The sequence below is a fragment of the Bactrocera neohumeralis genome, chromosome 4, assembly GCF_024586455.1.
Source record: "Bactrocera neohumeralis isolate Rockhampton chromosome 4, APGP_CSIRO_Bneo_wtdbg2-racon-allhic-juicebox.fasta_v2, whole genome shotgun sequence".
Lineage (NCBI taxonomy): Eukaryota > Metazoa > Arthropoda > Insecta > Diptera > Tephritidae > Bactrocera > Bactrocera neohumeralis.
Window position 1 is genome coordinate 88,865,696 of NC_065921.1, and position 24,457 is coordinate 88,890,152.

The following is a 24,457-nucleotide window of genomic DNA, read 5'->3' on the forward strand; positions in this document are numbered from 1 at the left end:
GCGTGGTTGGATAAATTTAACGAAATTTGTGGAAACGCCCAATACTCTGATACGGTAATGAATATTAAGTTTGCTTCATTTTTTATTTCGAGTTTTTTATAAGAAATTTTGCGAAATATTTAAATTTAGCGAAGATACGATTTTTTACATTTTTAAACTAAGTGTGCCAAATATGCTTCTCTTCTTATTGGGTAGTTTGATCCACTTTTCATCTCCTGTTACCACTCCTTTCTGAAATGGTTCGATTTCATTTCGTTTCAGCAAAAAATCGCAGATCTTAATTCGGTCCATTCAACAGACAATTCATGTGGTACCCAAACATCAGGCTTCTTTTTGTAGCCAGCCTTTTTTAAATAGTTCAAAACCGCTGGATGAGGAATGTTAGGTTCCTTAGCAATGTCATGGCTGCTTATGTAATGGTCCTGACAAAATTCGAAAAGACTACCTAATATATTTTTATATAATTATCTCTAGCAGAAAACCAAGCAGCTTTATGCCACACGTCTATGCTCTAAATCCAAAAGACCTTTGATTTTACATTTCAAGCCAAATCCACGCTCCATTAGTTGGCAGCCGACACTCACCCAAAAGCGCTTGAATGCTATTACCTGTATGTGTGTGGTTTTCATATAAAAGTGTTGTTTTGTATGTCTCATTGTTTGTGTTGCTGTTGCGCGGTGTCGCTGTGGGTACAAAAGTTCAAATGTATACAAAGCCATAAAATATGTTGGTTCATTTCAGCGCAGCGCCTGGTGCATTAATTATTTATGCTGTTATTTTATTTATATGCGCCGTAACGCTCGGGGCGACATTGCCGTTGAGCCAGATCCCCGGTGTAGAGCGAGTGAGCACGTGGTGTATGTGCCCGTCGCTCCGCGCATGTGTGTGTGCGTGCGTAAGTACGCATGTGTTTGCGGTATTTAAAATGTAAAATTATTTACAAACCAAAATCGCAATTAAGTGCAGTTTTAACATTTGACTTTCGCCGTAAGTTCAAGGTTTTAGCGGAAAAAGTGCTGTCGAAACTCAGTGCAAATGGAAACGCGAAACATTTGTGCCAATGTATACAAGAATTTTTAAAGTTTTGTAGGGAAATGGAGTAACAGTGACAGTTCAAGTGACCCTTTTTTGTAGCCAGCTAAGCTTTTTATCAGCTTCAGTAAGTTTTTTTTTTAACATTTTGTTCCAAAAAATTACTTTTTTTTAATATTTACTTTTTAATGATTTTTTTTTGGCGTTATATTTTTCCATAGTTCTAAGTCCAAAAAAGAACAAACTTGTTCCCTTATATAACTATCATGTTCATCCTTCCTTTCGAAATACGAACTATTTATGATTCCAGCGGCTCTGTGATTCAAAATACTTTTCAAACCTTACAGACTTACATTAATTATATACTAACTATTACTTAGCTGAAGAAAAAATATAAAAATAATTATAATTTCACTTCCGTTTTCACAAACACTTTAATTACCATGCCCGCCATTCATCAATGCTTTGTTTCTTTTCCATTGTGCGCTTGCCATTCATCATTTCTGTGTGTAAAATTTATAGCTCAGCAATCCTGGGAAATCATTTCAAATGCAAATCGCTTTGTTGCTCACAACACCAGCGACAACAAAAAAGACAACGCAGCGAATAGTAATTACTGCCACTCATGCTTCCTCATTAAAGCGCGATTGCGTGCATGGAGTCTTAATCCGTTGTAGCAGTAAAATAGTAGAACAATAGCGAACCGCTGAGCGCGATCTTTTTTAAGCAATCGTAGATCAGTAGCAGTACGAAAAAACCAGGAGATTATGCGTGCTTACTCTTTGGAGCTGGAATTGTGTTTGGATAAAAGACGAAATATTGAAGAAATTGCGGAAAAAATATTTTAAGTGTAAAGGCAAAGGCTTAGACTGAGACTTACATTATAGTTTGTAGTAAGTTTTAGCAAGAAATGCGAAATTTATACTAGTAAATATTTTATGTACAGGTACCTTTAACTTTCATATTATCAATCTGTTACTAAGTTGTGAATATTGTGCAAAAATGTTGTTTAAATGGAATACGTTTCTTTTATAAGTATATAATTGTGCTAAGTTTCTGATCGTTAGGGAATGTGTCTAAGCTTATTTGATATTGACTGCTAGGGTATGTGTCTTTGCTAATGCTTGACTTGGCAGTCCGGCGGTAACTATATAATTTTGTTCAAAATCCTTTTCTTCGCGGAGTGTACTGATGATGGAAATAATTTATAACTTTTAACTTTGGAACAGCTACGGACAGTTCGCCCCCTTTTTGACTAAGCCTAAGCCATCAGCTGTCGATTTACGTTAATTTTGAGACACCCTGTATTTAAGGCAGCTCTACAAACTTAAGTATACTGTTTAGATTCGACTATTATAGCAAAAAGCTATACAAACTGTTCGATCGAAATCAGGTTGAAGATGTTTTTATACCTTCCATGCTATGTTCTTGTGATGGGTATTATCGATTCGGTACTGCGTAAGTTAATGTTATTTTGTATTAATTATCTTAGAACTTAAAGCCACTCTTTTGAGCATGAGAATCAAGTCTAGCCAACTTTCGGTTATCTGTTTTAAATTTGCTCTTCGCTTGCACAGGAAAAAGGATATTAAAGGAAATATTCGCGTTAATGTAAATTTGGCAGCCACGAAACCGACTAATGTCATGTGGGAAGTTAATGTAAATTTTCAATTTCCGCAGCTGGTAACTGCCGATTAGTGCACACATATATATGAGGGTGTTGGTTTGGCAGTTAGTATAGTTTTAATGCAGTTAGAGCAGTGATCACATTTCGACTGTGGCAAGCACTCGATGACACTCATTAGTAAAAGTATGACTCGCACTACAAATTTTGCAGTATTTTTAAACAGCGAACAGCTGACGAAAGCATTTCTACAAGTTTGGATGATTTTAACAAATAATAATTTGTAGCAATATTGTTTTTTATTAGCTTGAAGACTAGAAAAATAAATGAAGGTCAAGTTGAAAAAAGACGGAAAAAGTTCTCTTAATAAAGGAAGGAAATTTGAATTTTGTATTTCCGTACAATTTTTGTAAACACTGTGACTGCAGCTGCAATGCAGTAGAATCTGCGTAATAATGAGCATATGATAGCGCACCAACTGCTGCCGCTTAAATATTGGAAATAATATGACTGAATGCATTAGCCGCCGATCAGCCGCGTACAAAGCTCCAGTAGTAAAATTTCGCAGCGTAATTAGGTAATTCGATTTTGTTGTTGTTGATGAAACAATTTGATTGTGGTCGCTTCAATTGAGTATGCCAAAGAGACTAAGCTCGGCGCAGATAATTGAATTTTAAGCGTTGCCTGCGGCGTAAGCGTTCACAGCTGTAGCGCGGGCAGCAATATAAATTAAAATTCGAACAAAATTCGCTGATTTTTGCTGGAATTGTTCAACTGAGTTGATTTTTTCCGCTTTTTATACAAAAATTTCAAAATATAGTGAATTTCTTCATTATTTTCAATCATTTTTGAACAGCTGTAACTTTTTTCCAACTTCTCCAACTTAAAATCTCACCTTTCCAACACCATATGGTTTGACACAACGTGATTGGTAGCACTGGAGATATACGATTCCAATGACATCTATGGACAAAATACAAAAACCTTTTTCGACTGCCAATACTATTTGCTGCTGTGGCTGTTTGTTGTTGTTGGCTGAATTCTTTTTTTATTGCCAAAACATTTACTACTAACTAACACTAGACACATCTCTTGTACTAAACTGCAATACTTTCAAAAAAGAGCAACATTTTACTGGCAGTGCCAAAAGCTTCCTCGCAGCCAGATGGAGGATTTCAGTGAAAGTTGAACCAAATGTAAAGCAACAGTATTAGCTGTCATAAAATCAGGCATGCCATAACAAGTGACACTTCCAACACTTACCTGCGCACGCCCATATTGTGTATGGTGTGTATATATATGAAACACACACGCACACACACTTGGTTTGGTTGCAAGCTATACGCTCGTGTACTTAATGCGAATCTCCTCTTAAATGGCAATGACTGAGCGAAACATGCCAAAAATGGTCGGCATTGGCAGCAAAACGCACATACAACAACAACCAATGTATAAAATGTGCAATTTGTGTCAATAAATGAGTAATGCCGTGATTTCGTGCACTTGCGCCCCTAAAAGTGTGCTAATAAAAATGATGCGCTTGAAATGCATTTGTAGCACGTAAACAAATCTCGACAAACTTTGTTGCTGAACACTACAGAGGTGGGTTAAGTCTTTCGCTAGTGCAAGGTGCTTTGTGTATTTACAGTGGTTGATCAACTTAACAGTTATTATATTATTTATTCTATAATGTATAGATGTTATGTTTTTTTAATATTCAGTTTGCCATGAAATTTGTAACACCCAGAACCACACATCGGAGACCCTACAAAATATATTTATATATGTATATAAATGATCATGATGCGCTAATTTGATGAAGTCGTGTCCATCTGATTGTCCTTTTGTCTGTCCATCAGTCCATCTGTCTGCCCGTATAAAAGCGAATTGTCTCTCAGTTTTTCAGATATCGATCCTAAATTTTGCGCACCTTCTTTTCTTCGCAAGAAACTGCTCATTTGTCGGAACCGCCGATATCAAGTCACAAAAGCATATAGCTACCATACAAACTGAACGAAATCACGTACTTATATGAAATTATTTGTATTTGTGAAGGGTCGGCTATTCGTTCTTTTTCGTTTCAATTATATCTTTTGCAGATAACCAAATTCAGTTTATTCGACACTTTATGCTCCCAAATTGGTCTTTTACAAATTTTTCTCCAACAAAAATATCTCTAAAGGTGAAAAATTTTTCTAACTGTTGGAAGATATGCCTAAAAGATTGAGCAACTGGACTCTGAATTCCTTAAAAACTCCAAAAAACTCGAGTTTGTAGATTAAAGTCGGTATTAAGTTGGGAAAAATATGTAGAAGACTTTATACTGGTATGAAAACGAATTTTTAACTCACCGTATAATGAAATACTATTTATATAATAGCCGAAGAGCGAAACTGTTTCAACTACAGCTTAAAATTTTTATGAAATTCTTGCGGTGCGAAACCACTTTCATGCCTAACTTTCTTCCTGACTTACATATCTGTACTAATACAAATTTGGACAATATATCTTTCAGCCTTCAGGCAAGCATGCTTTTGTGGCTTTACAGCGATTTTGAAAGTTTTAAGGCTCTATCCGATTACCATACGTGAGGCTGTGAGCTTGTAATGCACTCGATTTTTTTCTGCAAAATCGCGCATGCGAGAAATGTCTATGGACACGGATGCACTTATGCGCTTTCCCTTACATGTCTGCATTTGCCTTCTACCCGTTGGCAGCGCCGCAGCTATTATTCTTAAACGAATGATACATAAAATATACACTAAAAGATTACATATGCCTTCGCGAAAATTTATGGACTGTGGCTTACACGCTTTCTGCAGAGATAAAGAACTGCCGTTTAAGACAGAGTCCGCGCGCCAGCTGCCTTTTATGTGCAGTTTTGTAGCCAAGACACGCTTCAATGGTTGGAGAGGTAAAATAAAACGTGAGATTTCATACGCCTTATATAACAATAAATTTAAATAAGTAGTTCGGTTTGAAATTGAATCGCAACTCATAGATAAAATACCAACTGTGCTGCTGTAGTGCGTATATTTTTCGTATAATTTTCAATTTAAATGGACTGTAACTACAGCTTTGAATATAGATTAAAAATATGACAAAAAGCTGGCATGTTTAGCAGAATAAAACCAAAAGCCCGTCTCTCGGCCTTAACTGCGTGTTTTTAGATTTAAATCCTCAAATATTTATTTTTCAGAAGTACTTGCTATTCAACTTATACACGAAGTGGTTCTCTTGCCAGTCCACCCAAATCCTTTCCCTGCAAAAAAGCACGTCAAATATTACTTATACGCAGGGTCATACCCACTCATAAGCACAAACTTAAGTTGCTAGCAATCTAGTGGTATAAACCTGACAGGAGTCAATGTTCACACATATGACAAAGCAAGCTTTCAGAAAAGTGTTAGCTATCAGTTACATTGTCAAGCAAGTAGTCGGTAGTCATAACTGCAACCGAGCTGTAAACAGATCACAAGTCAGCTTGGCACACATTCAAGTAAGAATGCCAGGAAAAGTACGTGATGTAAAGTTAGACGTTGATTCAGACAGATTGTGGAAATATAAACTGTCATGTTACGGTTTCCTTGGGAATATTTGTGTTTATGGTGCCATCACCATTTGTGTGTTTACGCACATGCAAACGAAGAGCACGTACGAGAAACCTTGGCGTGACACTTGTATGTGCGTGTGTCAGCTGTTGGAATGACTAAGTCAGTGTCAATCAGCTTGTCAGTCTTATGAGTGTTGGTATTTCAGCTGCTGGCATTGTTTGCTGCGGTTTGTATGAGTTGGCAATTTTCCGTTGCTTTGTTGCTTGGGTGCAGATCTTTATTTACAAAAATCATAAAACGAAATTTTTTTTGAAATAAAAATTAAATTTAAGCAAAATGAAATTTAATACCAGCATAGATACCTGAAATTAAATAGCTTTAGTGCATTCATGTGTATTTTTGGGTAGCTTTCCATTTACAATCTAGCAACCTTTGTTATCCGCCCGAAATCTACAGCAAATTTCTAAAAGCGAGCGGAAATTCAGCTACGAACGCATATAAATGCTTTCCATTCCCTGCACGCAACGCTGACTTGAGTCTAGTTTGATTACGCTTGCGGTTTACGCTGTTGAAATATACAAGTATATCGAGATTACGCATTGCACTTGAACTCACGCTGCAACACAATGAAAACAACATACATACAAACACATGTACATGTGGTACCCTACCTGCTATACCAAGAAAAGTAGTCACGAATGTTTGTGGAAACAACAATTGCAAAAGCATGCGAAAACACCACAGAACCTTTTTATTGCCGGCTTACCTGCCAGCCACACACATTCCTCCACCGCAATTTATATAAATAATCTACTTTGAGTTGGCAGCAGATCGCTGGCATTACACGCTGCTGCGGAATTGCAACATCCGAGCTCCAATAAATCTCAGCTTAAGTCGCATAATTGAAGTGTGTGTGCTTTTGTCGGCAGGTCGGTGCGTCAGTGGGTGAGACAAGTGCAATTGCAATGCACTTTGCCAGCTGAAGAGTACCATCAAAGCATATCACGTGCGTGTATCGGTAAGTGATTTGCTTTTAATTTTCTTTTTAATATCTCTAATGAAATGCTGACGCTCCGCCGGAGTTACGTAATAAAAGAAAATGAAGATGAGGCAGAGCTGAAAGGCAAAAAATATGAATTAAATTACAAACGAAATAAAATTGAAATGCGGAAATGCAATTTTTCTCGCTTCCATGTGCAGCATATTGTAATGAAATTTGCGCGACAGCGTAAAGGAGGAGCGTGTATGTGTGCGATGCAACATTTTGTAATGGAAATGTAATTAACAAGTTTCGTAGAACTCTGCATAAGAGGAATTTTGATAAATTAGTGTATGTATTAGGGTGGGTCGATTTTTTCCATAAGTTTAGGAGTGTGGGAGATTTTCTACTGATCATGCTGAACAACTTTGCTTAAGAGACTTATACTTACGTATGTATATATGGGTGTGAAAGCGGTTACGAACCAGCGATTTTTAAAGCGAAATTTCAAAAATTTGAATAATCGGTATTGGAGGTATGTGTTATAGTTGTTCTATTTGACTGAATTAGGCAAATAATTAAGAACATATCAAAACACACTCACATATTGAATTTCATGCGGATATCTCAAAAACTGACAACCAAATTGTTATGATATCTCTTCTTCGCATTAAAAATCGCTGACTCGAAACCGATTTTAGACGCTTAGTCGCTTAAGCAAGGCTGTACAAAATAATCCGTAGAACATTCTCACATACGCCGTGTTTCCGCTCTTTGGCTCATATCCGTTCTAATATCTGTAAGTTAGATAGTCGAAAAAGTCTTTTCGTATTTTGTCAATAAGTATGGCTGCAGTCCTACATATCTACAGTGATACCAATCAAATTGTGTCATATGTACCATATAGTCTTGAAAAGGCGAGATTTTAAACTTCATTTAGCCAAAAAAAAATTAAATTCGGGGAAGTTGAAAAAAAGTTACAGCTGTTCAAAAATGAATGAAAATAATGAAGAAATTCGCTATATTTTGAAATTTTTGTATAAAAAGGGGAACAATGCCACGCAGCCACCAATGAAATTTGCGTTGTTTACGGAGGCGATTCTGTATCAGTTCGTGTAGCAAAACAATGGTTCGCTCACTTCCGTTCTGGAAATTTCGAAATTTCCATTTGCACTGATAGAAAAATGACTCCAGCGGAAAAATGGCAAAGAGTGGTCGACCAAAATTGTACATAGTTGTTTACTTATTTGGTTAAAAATATAAAAGAAATAAGTTGAAGTTTGATTAGAAATACGAAAAGACTTTTTCGACTACGGGTTACTGCATCCAAAATTTACATTCAACATTTTTTTTCGTTTAAAACATTTGTTTTGTGTTCTTTTAGGAAAATATGGAGCACGGTTTTTGGCTCTCTGTAAATCAACCCGCTCTAATAGAGTGGTGTGATATGGAACAGCTTTAATTACTTGAAACTATTAAGTCATTATCACGTTATTATAGTTGATAATGAAATCATAACATTTGCAAATGCTTCTGGGAAATAATCCTTTCAACATATTTGGTGGTTATTTTCCGCTTTCCAGATGCGTCAAACCCGCACTTGTAATTTACTCTGTACTACTGCGCTTCACTGCGCGCTTGTTTTCCCGAGACCTTCTGCATACAAAGGTAAATTTTTTGCAATTATCTATTTTTACGGAAGTGTACAGCGTGTTATGTGCCACAACTTCAAGGTTAACCCTGACATGACGAACCAGCGGGCGAAAATTGCATATCTTAATCAGCGAATGACAGTGAACGGCGGCGATGCAAACGAGCAAAGCGCGTCACTGAAGCGCGCAGTTCAATCGGTGCAGGAAACAAGAAACGCGCTTTGCATATGTATGTGTGCGCTCTTATACTCGCCTGCAATGCGATTCGTGTGCACACGGTTGTAAATTAACGAGCGGGCGCTTGTTTTCTTAACGAATTTGCTGCGTGTTTCCGCTTTTTTACATGACGCTTTTCTGCCTGTTTTGATTATTGCTTCGATATGTGCCTTTGAAAGACCGTATGATATGGTTTGGTTTATGAAGTTGAGCTCTGCCTGGGAAAACGCGTCAATAATAAGAGAAACATGTGGGCGTTGAGACATTGAATGCAACAAGGTTTAGCACCCAAACGCAACCATAATCCAAGAGAATTTTTCTTTGCTTCCATTTTCATTCCAGCATTAGTTGGAATAAATAAATGACCAAGAGGCTTATAACTATCCGAGGCTGTTGTTTCCTTTTCATTGTGTTTTTTTCGTCGCGGGTCCTACATCCAACGAACATCCCTGTGGAGAGGATGTGGTGTCTTCTCACTTTAGCTCGCCTTCAAACGCATGTTTTTGCCTACCCAGAGGATACTTGGTCTAAAACCGGAAGTCGTGAGTTGCTTGGGCCATATGTAAAATAATCGTTTCTGGCCTCTCTTAAGTGAAGGGGACTAAGAGACCTCCACTGCGTTTGAAAGACCAGGTGAAGAACGACGCGGCTTCGTTTAGAATCTCCAATTGGCGCCACATTGCAAAAGAAGAAACGACTGGCGCTCTGTCGTTAACACGGCTATAACAACGTAAGTGGTTCCTATGCCAGTTAAGGAGAAGAAGTAGTTGGGGTCTCTTAGAACAGGTCCATAAAACTACTAATTGTCTTAATCTCAAAAGCACCTAACTAATATATGACTCCTATAACTGAACTATTCTGCGCTTCAGTGTAATCATACTCACCCAAAAACTCTTGAAATACCGCTTCCATTTCAAGCTTCCTCGTGCCACATATCTTTTCATGCTCTGCGAATCACTTTTCTCATTTTCAACTATATTATTTAGCACGCCACACAGTTGGTAGTCTGCTGTCTCAAGTCCCAGGCTCTTTACTTGTGAACGTCTTCATTATTATGCGCTCAGCGTGGGTGCACACGCAAGTGCTCTGCTTTCACTTACGCTGCTCGGTATTTATGGAATCTCCAATTACGCAGATGTCAGTGCTGTTGCGAGTAGTTGTTGGCGTGTGCTACAGAGGAGAGGTAGATAAATTTTCATATTTCCTTTTCATATTTATTTGTAGCGCAGCGCAGAGATCGAAGCTTGATAGCTCTATGCAATTTATTTTAGGTCATGCAAAAACTAATTTTATTTGAAATTAAAAAAGCAGCAGCCACACATTGCAGCAACGAGTACACGAGCACCACTAGGTGGTCCAGTGCTTAGATCTCTTTTTTTACTGCACGCTGTTTTTTTGTGTCGAGTGCTGTTGACGAGGGTGCTGTCAGTGCCTGGCTCGCCGTGTTTTCCCAAATGTGTTGTCTGTCGCATGAAAATAAATATTGTGTGCTGCCATCAGCTTCAATGATGCTTCAACAATATTTTGCAAATTTTATTGAGATACAAAAGACTCGGCTCCTATGAGCTAATGCATGCATACGAGTACACGCGCACAGCTTATTGAAGTAATATTTTTTCCCTGCATTTCATTTAATCTATTCAGTTGGTTATTGCTCGCTTTTTGTAGTGTGCCAATTTCATTTTGCATTTACGTGTGCTTTGCCGTGCGTTTTTGCTTTGCATACATTTCGTTCGGCACTTTGTTGCTCTTTATGGCCACGGCCGCCAACGGTGCTGAAAGTGGGCGCTTTCGCCCCGCAATCAAACTTTTTAATAGGATAATTGAAAAATTGCTTTTCGTTGCGTGCAAAAGGTAAACTTTTTCCCACTTACGCTTTCGCCCTTTTGTCCTGCTTTGCGCTTTTCAGTTTGGGCATTTTTAGACCCAGATCAGTTGGGAGGGCGACGGGGCGCATAGCAGTGATGGTGTGTTAGCAAAATTGAACAGAAATTTGAAAATCTGTGTTCGACATCAAACATAGAAATATGCTGATAAATTAAGCGCGAACTTCAATTGAGAAGTGTTTCGGCTGTTTGAGTCCGAAGTTTAATGATGGATATGGGTGTACTTTTCATAATATGTGTTTTGATGGACTTTAGCTAGCTAAACCTGAAAGCATTTCTTATAACTGAAACTAAAAGTAAAACTAAAATTAAATTTAATATTTAGCGTATTAAATTAAATTAAAAAAATAATTAAAAGTAGAATGAAAATAAAATAAAAATTAAATTAAAATTTAAAATTAAATTGAATTAAAATTAAATTAAATTAAAATTAAAATTAAATAAAATTAAATTAAAATTAAATAAAATTAAGTTAAAATTAAACGTAAAATTAAAAATTAAATTAAAATTAACGGTAAAATTAAAATTACATTAAAACTAAAATTATAATTAAAATTAAAATTAAAAGCAAAAAATAAAATTAAAAATCAAACATTAAAATTTTAAATTAAATTTAATTTAATTAAATTAAAATTAAAACCAAAAATTAAAATGAAAAATTAAAATTAAATTAAATTTAATTAAATTAAAATTAAAAGCAAAAATTAAAATTAAAATTAAAATTAAAATTAAAATTAAAATTAAAACTAAAACTAAAATAAAATAAAATTAAAATTAAACTGAGAATTAAATTAAAATAAAATTTAAAAAATCAAAATAAAATTAAAATGTTGAATAAAATTTCCTACAGGGGCTTTTTGTATTAGCATCGTAAAGCACTTTTCGCTTTTCAGTGCCTTTGTATTTATTTTGCGCGCACTCGTGCAGTGTTTGTTTTTATTGGCTTTTGAAAATTTACAAACTCATTTCAGTCATAATTGTGCGGTAATAAAATGCTTTATTGCCTGGCCTTTGCCAATTGTAAGTTGTTTATTCAAGTTATTAAATTATTTTCAATCGTATGACGGAAATAAATGGTGTTGGAATTATAATTTATAATACACAGTTATTGCAAAGAAAATTCGGAGTTTTCACGAGAGATTTTCTCCGTAGATATATGTACATATATACATCACTCACTTGTTGTGAACAACTTTGACCTAAATTTAATTCTAAAGTAAAATGGGCATATAAGTTGCCTGATTTCATGAAGAAGTTGTTGGTAATGAGAACATTTCAATATTGAAGAGCACAATGCCATATTGAGCAAAGATATTGGTTTTGTGAATTATTGAAATTTAATTTGTCAAAGCGTGAAATAAATGAGTTCGAATTGAGAATGGACTAGGCAATTCCTTTAATGATAATTTGTTTCAGAAAATTCATTCTTAAAATTTTCTAATCTTCATATATGCAGCATATGATGCTCTTCATTGGTATCTCTCTACATCACGTTTTCGCGAAAATTCACAGAAAACTGCAAAATTGAAATTACTGTTATAGAATTTGCGCTCGAACTTAAACCGCGTTAATACGCAACAAATTTAAGCTGTAAAGTCATAAAATTACGCAGCCATGCGTGGCATTCCTTTCAATTCTATAATGCTCCTTCGTTGCACACATCCACACATAGCTCTTCTGCTGCACACACATACTAACGAACATTGAAATAACATGAAAACCGCCATTTCGTGCGATTGTTGGTAAGAAACCGTGCCAGACAACAACGAAGCCAGCATTTGGAAAATAACCGACAGATAAGTTACCGATTCTGCTTTTGAAGCAAGCGAAGGTGGCATCAATGAGGGCCTGTGCGATATTTATAGCAATGACTACAACATATTGCTTTGGCGTGTTGGCTCATCGCTGTTCGAATATACGTAAGAGATTTCCTTATTAGTGCGTGTTGGAAATTCCATTTAGCTAGTTGTGGGGAAAATATTTTCCTTCTTCGATTCGAAGAATTCCACAAAGCCATGCAATTTATTGCAATAAATGCATATTACAGCAACAGATTAGTCTTTAAAACTTCCACAAGACTGCGCAAAATATCATAAAGTATTCTCCTTTGAAATATCACAACACCAACAAATCGTTGACATTTTTGCCCAAGGACACTACGAAAACAACTGCAAGCGCAGTGCTTGAAGGATGACAGCTAAAATGCTGTTGGCAAGCGCCGCACCAAAACAATTACATGCAGCACTAAAGTGAGGAAAAATATTTGCTGGCGAAGGCAGCTAACAAAAAGTGGAAGAAAATATTATAGTGATGAAGAAGACTTTATTACAGCGCGACTTAGTTGTGGCGGCGGAGATGGCGTGACGCGCAGCAGCGGGAAAGCCGGAATTTATTATTATTTTTATTGAAAAACGCGGCGGTTTTGTTGGTGAAAGTGCGCCGGCGTTTTAAACACTTTACTTTCGCACTCACTTTTGTTGACTTTATGAGCGTTTACTGACTGCGCCGCGGCGAATTGCGGCAAACTAGTTGAGGCATCTTTGGTTTGTGTTTAAAAGAAGTGTGGAGAATGTCTGAAGAAAAGAGCGCTGAAATTTGCATTGAAAATTTAATTCGTGGAGTAGCTGAGAAATGCTGAAATTTTTCCGAGCGGCGGCGAGTTTATAAATAATGCATGAGGTGAAGGAAAAAATGTAGTAATAATCAGAAAAAATAATGTTAAAAAAATGTTATTAAATACTAAACTCAGAGCGGAAATGTGAATCTGTAGATCCCTGAAAGTATAAATATTGTTATTTGAACAAAAATATTGAGTCTGCAATTTTAAAGCTGAAGCGCGCTTTTAGGCGCCATTTCGCGTAGCAGTTAAGTTGTACATGCAGGTGAACTGAATGACTGTTATTTACTCTTATAGATAGTTAAGCCACAAAAACTACAACTGTAAACTACTTTTTTAATAAAATTCCATAAATTTCCGTTCCTCATCCAAATGCTCACTGGGTTGAGGGCAAAGCCATAACCATTTAACTTACAGTTTATTGGCCACTCATAAACTAACAGCCACTTAACAAGCAACTTAAACAAAGAGTACAAAGTAAAGAACAGTGCACATAAATACACACACACACACGCACATGCATATACACGCGTTCGGGCGATTATACGCTACGTGTTGTTATATAATTGCACTTATGTGTGCCAGTCAAGACGCTGTTTGCTCAAGCATGCCTTTAACTTTGTAACCACTAAGTAAACAGTCAAGTTCAGCGCGCCTCGTACTTCCGATTATTGCATGGCGTACGCATAAGTTAGTCATAATGCATTACGTACGCATCAGGTGCCCGCTTTTATTTCGCCATTTTATACCAGGAAAGTAAATATGCTTAAAGCAGAAATGGAAAGAGTAACTAACACATGTGCACCGGTGACTATAAGAGCGTATTTATGTATGTGTGTGCACTCGTTCATTATTATTCGTAGCTGCAGTGTTTGCGTTGTCTCGCTGTCTGATGTTTATGCTCTCCACTTCTTTGACTGTTTTGGCGCTTTTTAGTATAAGCCAAATCGTCACTGCCATCATAGTTGATTCTGGGCATGTGTGTAATATGAAAACAGTATCATTTGGATGTGTCGGATGTAACAGTTCAATTGAAAAGTCCCCGGCCCAACATAGGAAAACACATTTTTGTGGCATAAATCGTTTTTTTTATTCAACATATTTCCCTCCAAGGGTGATACACTGATTATATCGACTCTCCAACTTTTTGATGCTTTTTTGTAGTTTGATTTTTCCTTTGCACCAAAACATACCTTAGTTTCGGTGATCACCTCATCATTCGACGAAAATTTCTTCCCAGCGAGCAAACTTTTGAGATCTGATGACAGGAAATAGTCGCTGATAAGGCAGATATATGGAATTCTCAAGCAATTGGAAGCGCACTTCATGGATTTTGCCATCGTTTTCACTCACTTGTGACGCGGTGCACTACTCGGATGACTGACGATTGGACTTCGGGGAGAAATTCATGGCTTCAACATCCATCCATTATCATATATCGATGCAAAAACTTTATTACTCTTGAACATCTCCAAACACTGCTCCGAATCATCAACTCATCGTTGTTTTTGATTAAAAGAAGCTCGCGCGGCACCCACTTTGCACAGAGCTTTCTCATACTGAAATATTCGTGAATGATATGATATACACATTCAATTGATATCCTTAGAGTGTCTGCTATCTCCAACAACTCCACTTTACGGTCATCCAAAATTACTTTGTGAACTTTTTGGATGTTTTCGTCACTAACAACCTCTTTTGGGCAACCACCTTGTTCACTGTCTTCGGTGCTCATTTCACCACGTCTAAAGTGAAGATACCAATATTTGATGGTTAATTTTCCTGAGACAGTGTCTGAAAACTCGTCATCAAGCCAAGCTTTTGCTTCAACTGTATTTTGTCCCTTATCAACGGGCGAAATTCCTTTTTATACATATTTTTCTTAATAACAAAAGTATTCTCACTCAAAATGATACAATTCACAAACTAACGATTCGACAGCTGTCAAGTTTATTCACGCGCCTTTTGAAGATTAGAACTAACTAACAATTATATGCATTTAAGTCTATTATCAGTCCGGTGACATTTCAGTTGAGCATTTTATGCAGGCGAATAGGAAATATAGACCGAAGTTACAGAAATGCCAAGTGTTGTTTCGCAGCATACTTTTTGGGTATTTTGTGGCAGAAGTAAGATTTTAATTTAAGTAAAATGCGCATATGCGTCACCCTGTGTCAACAAATATCGAATTGCATATATTATACAAGCATACTACATAGATCTTTGCTGAATCCGCTAGTAGACTCTTCAAGTATATCACTTTACTGTACTTAACTACATAAAGAATCTGTTAGCATATTGCCACCAAAATAGTATGTATATAAAATACAAATAACTGTATATATACACGCGCATAGAATAATTCAAGTTCACTGCGATGCGCAACTGTTTCCCCTGTTTGCGTGTGTGTGTGTGTGCGTGTTGGTGTCTGCTGGTGTGTTTGCATTAGTCAAACACGGATTATATTTGCTCACTCAGCAAGCAGTCACATATTTATATGCGCCAGCGAGTAAGTCAAGAGTCAAAGTTCTGCATTTTTATGCGACTTTTTCGCCGCTGAACGGGAAAAGTGAAAGTAAACAGATAAGTGAGTGCCAAAGTGAATGCGAAGGCTGGCGTTGTCTCCTTTCACGTTTACGAACACACATATCTAGCCTGCTCGTTTATATTTCTATGAGGTATTTTTTCAAAGCATACATTTAGGCGTACGCGCTAGACCAAAACCGAAACGCGATACTTATGATCATACTGGAAGACACAGCTGGTTTCCATACACACGTACATATACGCAAGTCTTCATATATAAAAGTAGTAAGCAAAAGTCGCTCACTTTCATAAACAATGGCAAGCAGCTACAAAAGATTGCTTATAAATATTTTATTACCTGCACACATGTTCACATAATTTCGATTATTTCCACATATTGCTGGTTGCGTATGTGTGTGTGTGACGACGTGAAGGGCTTTAACCGCGCGTCACTTTGCTAAAATTTTCTCTCGTCAACACCACATACATATGCTAATTAAAAATTTATATATGCCAGTCAGGGCGCCAATAATCTCTAAAGCTAATATTGCTGGTGCTAAGCTGCGTGTCATGCACACACACACATACATATGTACATGTATTAAGCCATTATGCTTATTACTTTTTGTCGCTTTTGTTTCATGAACATTATTGCAAATAATGGCTGAAGTTTGTCAGCTGCTGATGGGTGACAATGAGAAAAGTTCTGCAAGCGTGAAGCCAAAAGACAAATATGATTTTTGTGAGAAGAACGTAAGGGAAGCGGTGCATATTTTCCCTTCAGAAAGGTTTTGAAATTTGAATAAAATTTGTGTAATGGATTACTCGGTTTCACTGTGAGTTCAGTGTGCTGAGAATTATTATGAAATTAAATTAAAATTGAAAAAATTAATTAATTAAAATAAAATTAATATATAATAATAAGCTCAAAATTAGAATACAAATATAATTAAAATAAAATCGGAAATTAAGATTAAAATTAAATTTAAAATTAACATTAAATTAAAATTTATATTAAACTTAAAATTAAAAAAAAAATAATAAAAAAACAGAACTGAAAATAGTATTAAAATTAAACTTGAAATTAAAGTTAATTAAAACTAAAATTAAAAATCAAATAAACACAAATTAAATTAAAATTATAATGTAAAGTAAAACTTAAATTAAAACCAAAAATAAAAATGATATGGGAACTAAATAAAAGTTAAAATTAAATTAAAGTTAGCACTTAAATAAAAATTAAACTTAAGTTATAATTGTAATTAAAATTAAAACTTAAATTAAAAATCAAATAAAAGAACATGAAATTTAAAAATGCAATTTAACCAAACTAAAATTAAAGCTAAAAGTAAATAAATTAAATTAAAAATAATTAAAATCAAAATTATTATTAAGATGAGTATGAAAATAAACACTGATATTAAAATTTAATGACTTGAAATTAAAGTTATAATTGATATAAAAATTAAAGTTATAAATTAAATAAAAATAAAAATTAAAAGTAAAACTTCAATTAAAGCGAAAAATTAAAATAAAAATTGGAACTAAAATTAAAGTTGACAATAATATAAATTTAATAATTTGGTAAAAATTAAACTCAAAATGATTGTTGCAATGAAAATTAAACCGTAAATTAAAAATAAAACTGAAACATCAAAATCAAAATCAAATCAATTAAAAGTTGAATTGAAATGAAAATTAAAACTAAAATTACGAATCAAATTAAGATTAAAATTAAAAGAAAAATTTAAATAAAAACCATGATTAAAATTTAAAATTGGAACTAAAATAAAATCTTAAACTAAAGTTAAAATTAAAGTAAAACTAAATTAAAATTAAGAATTGAATTAAAATTAAACTTAAAATAAATGTTGTATTTTAAATTAAACCTTAAATAAAGAAAATAAAAATTAAAATTAAGAATTGAATTAAAATTAAACTTAAAATAAATGTTGTAATTAAAATGAAACCTTAAATAAAGAAAATGTCAAAAAAAAAACTTTGAATTGAAACTAAGATTAAATAAATTAAAATTAAAATTTAAATTGAATAAAATTAGCATTAAATTTAAAAATAAATCGTATATTATGTTTAGAATTAAAATATTCAAGCAGCAAATTCTTCTATTGAACCAGTGCTATAATTATGCGAAAATAAACTAATTAAAACTAATTAAAATTGATTTTAAAGTTAAAATTAAAATAATTAAAATTAATTTAAAAATTAAATTAAATTTATAATTTAAATTAAATTTCAATTTAAACTTAAATTATAATTAAAGTACTTAAAATTAAAATTAAATTTGGAATTAAATTTAAAAATAAAAATGAAACTAAAATTAAATTTCAGATGAAATTAAAATTTATTTAAAATATATAATATAATTAAAATTGAATATATGTAAAGTAAGATTAAAGCAATCAAACAACCAATTCTCTTCAACCTTGTGTGTCAGTAAACTGCTGCTAATATGTATGTTCTTTGCTTGCATTTGTGTATTTACCATTTTATTTTTCGTTAACCGAAAAACGTTCTACTAATCACTTAAACAAGTACTTAAGTTCACTTGTCTACTTGCGCAACAACTTTTCCATTTGAAAATAATAAAAAGTACGTAAAAGAGTTAATTATCCATTGTTTTCGTTTTTATTTGCAGCGCGGGCACTCAGCGTTCGCGAAAGCTGTTTAAGGTGAGTGATTAAGAAAAGGTAAAACTTTTACCTTGAAACCTTAACTGGAGCGATTGTTAAGTTGCTGCTAAAGCATTAATGAGCGAATCGCAAAAAATGGCGAATGGAAAAACATAAAGAAAATGCAAAATAATTTAAACTGCGAGCTTATAGGAACTCTTTTTTATGTTTACAATAAATTCGTGAAAGCAAAAGTACTAACAGAAAGTGGTAAAACTTTCCTTTCCCGCCTGAAACGTTAAATAAATTGTAGTTTGCCTTGCTACTGTGCACAAAGTCATCCCAAATTGTCGCAAAAAGTTTTAAGTGCAAAAGAAGACTTTTGTCTTTGTGCTGTAAAAAACATTTAAAGTTCGATATTTATTGTTTGCTTGTCGGGATTACTAAATCCGTGAGTCATAAACAGTAAGAAGCAAAATTGTAAAACAAACTTTTGCCAGAAAAAACTGAAACTTTACAGCCATCAGTGAGGACAACAAAGCTATGTATACGCGTGTTGGTGTGTGGGAAAATACCTGTTGATCACACACACACATACACTTTTGCACTTCTAACTCTTCTATTTGCGTTGCTCTCACTGTATAAATACGTGCATCATTGACTGACAAGTGGCTGCAGTCAACACACCTTCAACGTGCCACAACCGCTTCTTACAGACATAGAGTCCATGTAGCTGTGCGGTGTGGGCCAATTTAAAATATGCTCAAACTAAGCTAAAGTAATTTCTAGTTATTGACATATTTTCAACTTTCTTCGCAACATGAACTTTACTCTTTTTCGTTGAGTCGGTTGGAGAAAAGCAAAAAGTAATTTCCCGCGCGCTGATTTAGTGCTATTCGTCGTTTAACTGTTTGTTTGCCAGCACTCCACTGTGTTTTTGTTGCTTGCTATAACTGCATGTTCTGTGCGTGACCCGCAAAAGGCCGCAGGCGTCGGGAACTTTGGATGTGGCGAGTTTTATCTGATCAACAGTTATGGTTATTAGCATTTTTTGCCTTTCCACAGTAGGTAAATGTAAACTTGTCTAAACTGCAGTTAGTTTGAAACCAATACTAAGAGTTACAGTTGGATTATCTTATCCACTTTTACTGGTTTATAACAGATAGACAAAGTTTCTGTGCCTGCAGCGAGTTTCTGGCTTGCGAGTGTGTCTTCTCATCTGTTGCTTAACAGTTTGCTCCGTTTCTAGTGTTTTTTGTATACTTAGTTATTTCTTTATTTCTCAACAAAATCTAGTCGTTTTTTAAAAGTAAGAGCGCAATATCTTTCCTGCTTCTTACAGGGCAGATCACTAAAGAAATGGTTGTCATACAAACTGAACCATTAAAATTCAGTTCTTGTATGGGCAACTTTTTTAGTTGGTAAGATATCTTCCTAAAATTTCACAGGGATTATTATCTAAGATAATCACGCAATTTGCGAAGAAATTATTCTGATCGGAACACTGTAGCACATAGCTGTCATACAAGCTGAACCATCGGAATCAGGTGCATGTGTGGAAAATGTGTTTGTTTGATGAGATATCGTCACGAAATTTGGCACAGATAATTTTCCAATGCAACTCTACAATCTGCAAAAAAATTATTCAGAACGAGTCACTATAGCATATAGCTGCCATACAAACAAAACGATCCAAATTCAGTTCTTCTAAGAAATATTTTATATTTGAGAAGGATATTATAGCTTCGGCGTAACCATATATTTTCAGTTTTATCTAAATTTAATATGCACGAATAACTGCAACAAAATTGCTGTGGTATGGCTAAAGTGTCTGTGAAAATATTACATTGCATATGAACTTTGTAAAGGCAATAAATTATTAGGAAATATGACTCGCCGCAGATATACTACTTTGCAAGCAATATTTTATGTAAATATTACATATGAGTATGATATTAAAATATTTGAAATTAAATGTTAGAATTTTATTGCTGCTAAAAAGTTACAAGCGTCTCCTCTTTAGATAATTTATGAATTTGTGCCTGCATATTGCCGCTGAAAGGCTTGAATTCATTAGAATTTTTGATAATAAAAATTATACCAAAATATGACTAAAGGCTGCATAAATCAAACAAAAATATTTGCTTTTCTACAAATTTAGCTATAAATTCTCTAAAAAATTTTATTTATCGGAAAAGCCATATTTCCATTCATGAAATATTTTGTCGACTGCAATAATTTAACACAAAAATTAATAAAATTATTTCTAGCAAGAATTCTAAACATATTTGTAAAGAGAAGTCATAATCAACCAGCTTGAATAAATTGAAACCGGCTAACAGATTGCATCAGCACCAAGTTTCATTAATCTGTTTCACCAGCATAGCATGAACAGCAAGCATGCAGGCTTTAACTATCAATACTATAAATGAAGTAAGAAGTATATTTGGGGCACAGTTGCACAACCACTACATGCCACAAGTTATTGCCTCTATTGCACAGCTCAAGCAGCAATATATGTACAGCGCGCCAACGCATCAATAAAGGACATGGGCAGCAGCAGCGATATATACGATTATTGTTCTCAGTCATGTTGCAAGTGACACGACGACAAGTGACCAAATGAGAGATTGTTGCAGTTGAGTGAGCTGGTTGGCCGAGGTATTATCACTCAGGCACAGCAACAAGCAGCAGCTTGAGTGGGCGGGACCGTGGTTCAAAAGCACTGACATGAGTATACATATGTGCATTGTATGTACAGTATGTATGTATGTATGCATGTGTGCGTGCATGTGTAATGCCCGTATAACAGTTATAACTCAGTGAACTGGAAATGTGCACGCCAATGTGGATCAGCGCAATGGCGAAGCAAGAAATAAAAGAGCATTTTACTTAAAAGTATATAAATGAAAAGGCAAACATCTTCAGAGTGTTTATACTTAACTGAAGCGTGGGCGATAAGGCGCAGCGGAAGGCGTGGTGGGCTTTGCGCTTCATTGAGCATGTACGCTCTTCAATTTCAGCAACAGTTTCGGTTTCGGTTTCAGCTGCAAGCAATCTCGACAATTTCCTCAAATTGCGAAGTTAAACTGTGGCAGAAGTTAAGTGAATTGCATGTGTGTTTGTATCTATTCATCAGTGCGAGTGTGTGTGTGGCATGCGCTGCGTTAGTAAATTGAGTGTGTGTCTACTCGAGCTGTGTGCGTCAACAGGCAATGAAATTATCAACGCCAATATTAAACGAGTAAATAAAATTCAACAACAAAATCTTCTTTGCTCAGCGCGCACGCAGCATATGTATGTCTGTCTACATATATATGTAAAAGTGTAAGTGCGCCTTGGTATTTGTGTTCATTTCAAATGTTCGATACACGTTCTTGCTTTCGCCGCTTCTGCTCCTCGCTGCAGCGCTGTTCGTGCATGCGCATGCCAGCTATTGACGCTGCCCGCACACATTCTTTGTTGACTTGCTGCTCTGCTTTGTAATCGGAAATTGTCACAGAGTTTATTCTGATTTAAAGCAGCGGCATGTTTTAGATGTAGTTGTAGCGTATTTTCATTTGTTTACTCGTGTGCACTGTGTATTTGACAGTTTGCAGCTAGCATTCGGACATTTTCTGACACTTAAGTGGCACTCGAGTATGAAACGATATCGAAATAAACTTGCGACTTAAAGTGGTTGGAAAGTTGTCTGAGTGGAACGAGCCGGAAAAATGGGTTGGCATAAAAATGTTATTATCCTCAGTTGGAAAACAATTTTTAAATGATTTTATTTTTGCTTTTATTTCTTAGAAACCCACTGACTTCAGATGACTTGAAGGGATCAAGGCGGGTTTGTGCGTCTTTCGCTAATATTGCAATGAACTTTTTATTTTCTTTTTATGAAAATCCACTGATGCGCACTTTTTGTAATATTGCTGGTGTTTTCTGTTGATTCTGCATAATAATCAGGCAGCTATAAGCTTGAAAGATAACGTAAAGGATGAGGACCGTATCGGTGTAGGGCTGGCAGCAGTATTTAGGTCAGCTAAGTTAAGTTAGTTAAAGAGCAAGTGCTTGAAAAGTAACTGTAAAGGTTGATCTAATACAAATTTAATCAGTACATAGCGCTTAAATGAGAATACCTTAAAAAAATATTAGAAAATATACTAGGCATACACAAATATGGGTAGTCGAAAAAGTCTTTTCGTATTTTGTCAATAGATGTCGTTGAAGCCGTATATCTCCAGTGCCACCAATCACATTGTGTCATACCTTCATTCAACAAAAAAAAAAAATGTAAAAGAGAAGTCGAAAAAGTCTTTTCGTATTTTTTTCGCCTTCCCAATACTATATATCTGTTTTCATCTCACAACATTGCTACCCTTGCTTGTTTACTAACTTACCAGAAAGCGTTTTGTAACAATAATTAGTAATATTTTATAACTGTATTTAATTAGGCGTACAATTTCAAAGGTTTCCTATATGGCTTTATCCTTTCATCAAAGCACATGCATACAAATACAATATTCCTGTTATGGTTGCTGCCAAATTTAGTAAGCTCAATTCACTAAAAGTTTATGCTGATTAAGTTGTTTGATATGCTTGACTTTGATTGGTCGTTAGACGGCGTCTGCCGCACTATTGAGACAAGCTTGTCGACGCTGCGTATACGTAACATAACTTTTGACTATGAATATGGCCACTATACACACATACGTACAAACATACACACATTTATGCAAATTTATGAAATATATCTGCAGCTAGTTGGCAGACAGACACAAAGACACAAGCAGGCATCACAACTATTTGGTATATGCGTGAAAACACAGGGGCGTAGTTGCGTGCGAAGAGCTAATGGATATGAAAGCGTGCTGCAGCAATGAAGATGCTTATCGGTATCAATGTTTAAACTTGTCTGCTGATGCGGGTTCAAAAGCAAGTTTCATTATGCGTTTAATACATATCAATTTCTTGTGTAAGTTTATTATGCGTGCTGGTTTGTGACAAGCGAAAAGATAAATGTTGAATGCTTGCCAGCTGAGGACGACCGCCTCTCGGAAAGGTGTCAGAATTCACAAAGGCATGTGTTAAATAGAGCAATGTTGATTTGGAAATTGTATATATATTTCTGGTAATGAGTTGTTGTTGAGTCACTATAGCATACAACTGCCATACAAACTGAAGAGCCGGAATCAAGTCCTCATATGGAAAACATTTTCATGTGACGAGATATTTTTACCAAATTCGGCATAGATAATTGCCTAAAGCAAAGGTACATTCTACGAAGATATTTTTTTGATCGAGTCACTATAGCATATAGCTGTCTTACTAACTGAAGTACCGGAATCAAGTCCCTATATGGAAAACTTTTTTATTTTAAGAGATATCATCAAGAAATTTGGCATGGAGTATTGTCCAAGAAAACCATACTTACCGATCAAAATCAATTTCTTGTAAGCAATTTTTGTATTTGTGTCGGCTATTAAAGCTTTTCAACCAAAGTTAACGTTTTTTCTAGCATTGTATTGACTTACACAAAATTATCACAGAAAATATTTACTTAATTTATTATTTAAATCTCTTACATTCCACTCACAACTTGACCTGTTCAGTCTGAAGACCTGCTAAAGCAATTGCGGATATTTTTTGGCTAAAAAATTTCCATTTCCACGGATGAGTTCTTCGAAAGCACACTCGAATGCACCAAATCGTGAAACTTTCGAAGTATTTGTAAGCAGAATGAAAATGCTACAATG

The 24,457-nt window shown here is 35.0% G+C and overlaps 1 protein-coding gene and 1 long non-coding RNA gene across 2 annotated transcripts in view; one reads left to right on the forward strand and one right to left on the reverse strand.

The window, feature by feature from the left end:
* Nucleotides 1-24,457, forward strand: part of LOC126757529 (metabotropic glutamate receptor 2-like) — a 213,843-nt gene that overhangs the window by 16,478 nt on the left and 172,908 nt on the right. The window contains exon 2 of the mRNA XM_050471511.1: nt 18,743-18,776. The gene's annotated coding sequence lies outside the window, so the exon portion shown is untranslated. The remainder of the gene's footprint in view (nt 1-18,742; nt 18,777-24,457) is intronic.
* On the reverse strand, nt 5,673-6,774 carry LOC126757534 (uncharacterized). The gene is made up of 2 exons (XR_007666747.1): nt 6,573-6,774; nt 5,673-6,485 (listed from the first exon to the last, which is right to left on the reverse strand). It is a non-coding gene; the product is annotated as an uncharacterized LOC126757534 (long non-coding RNA).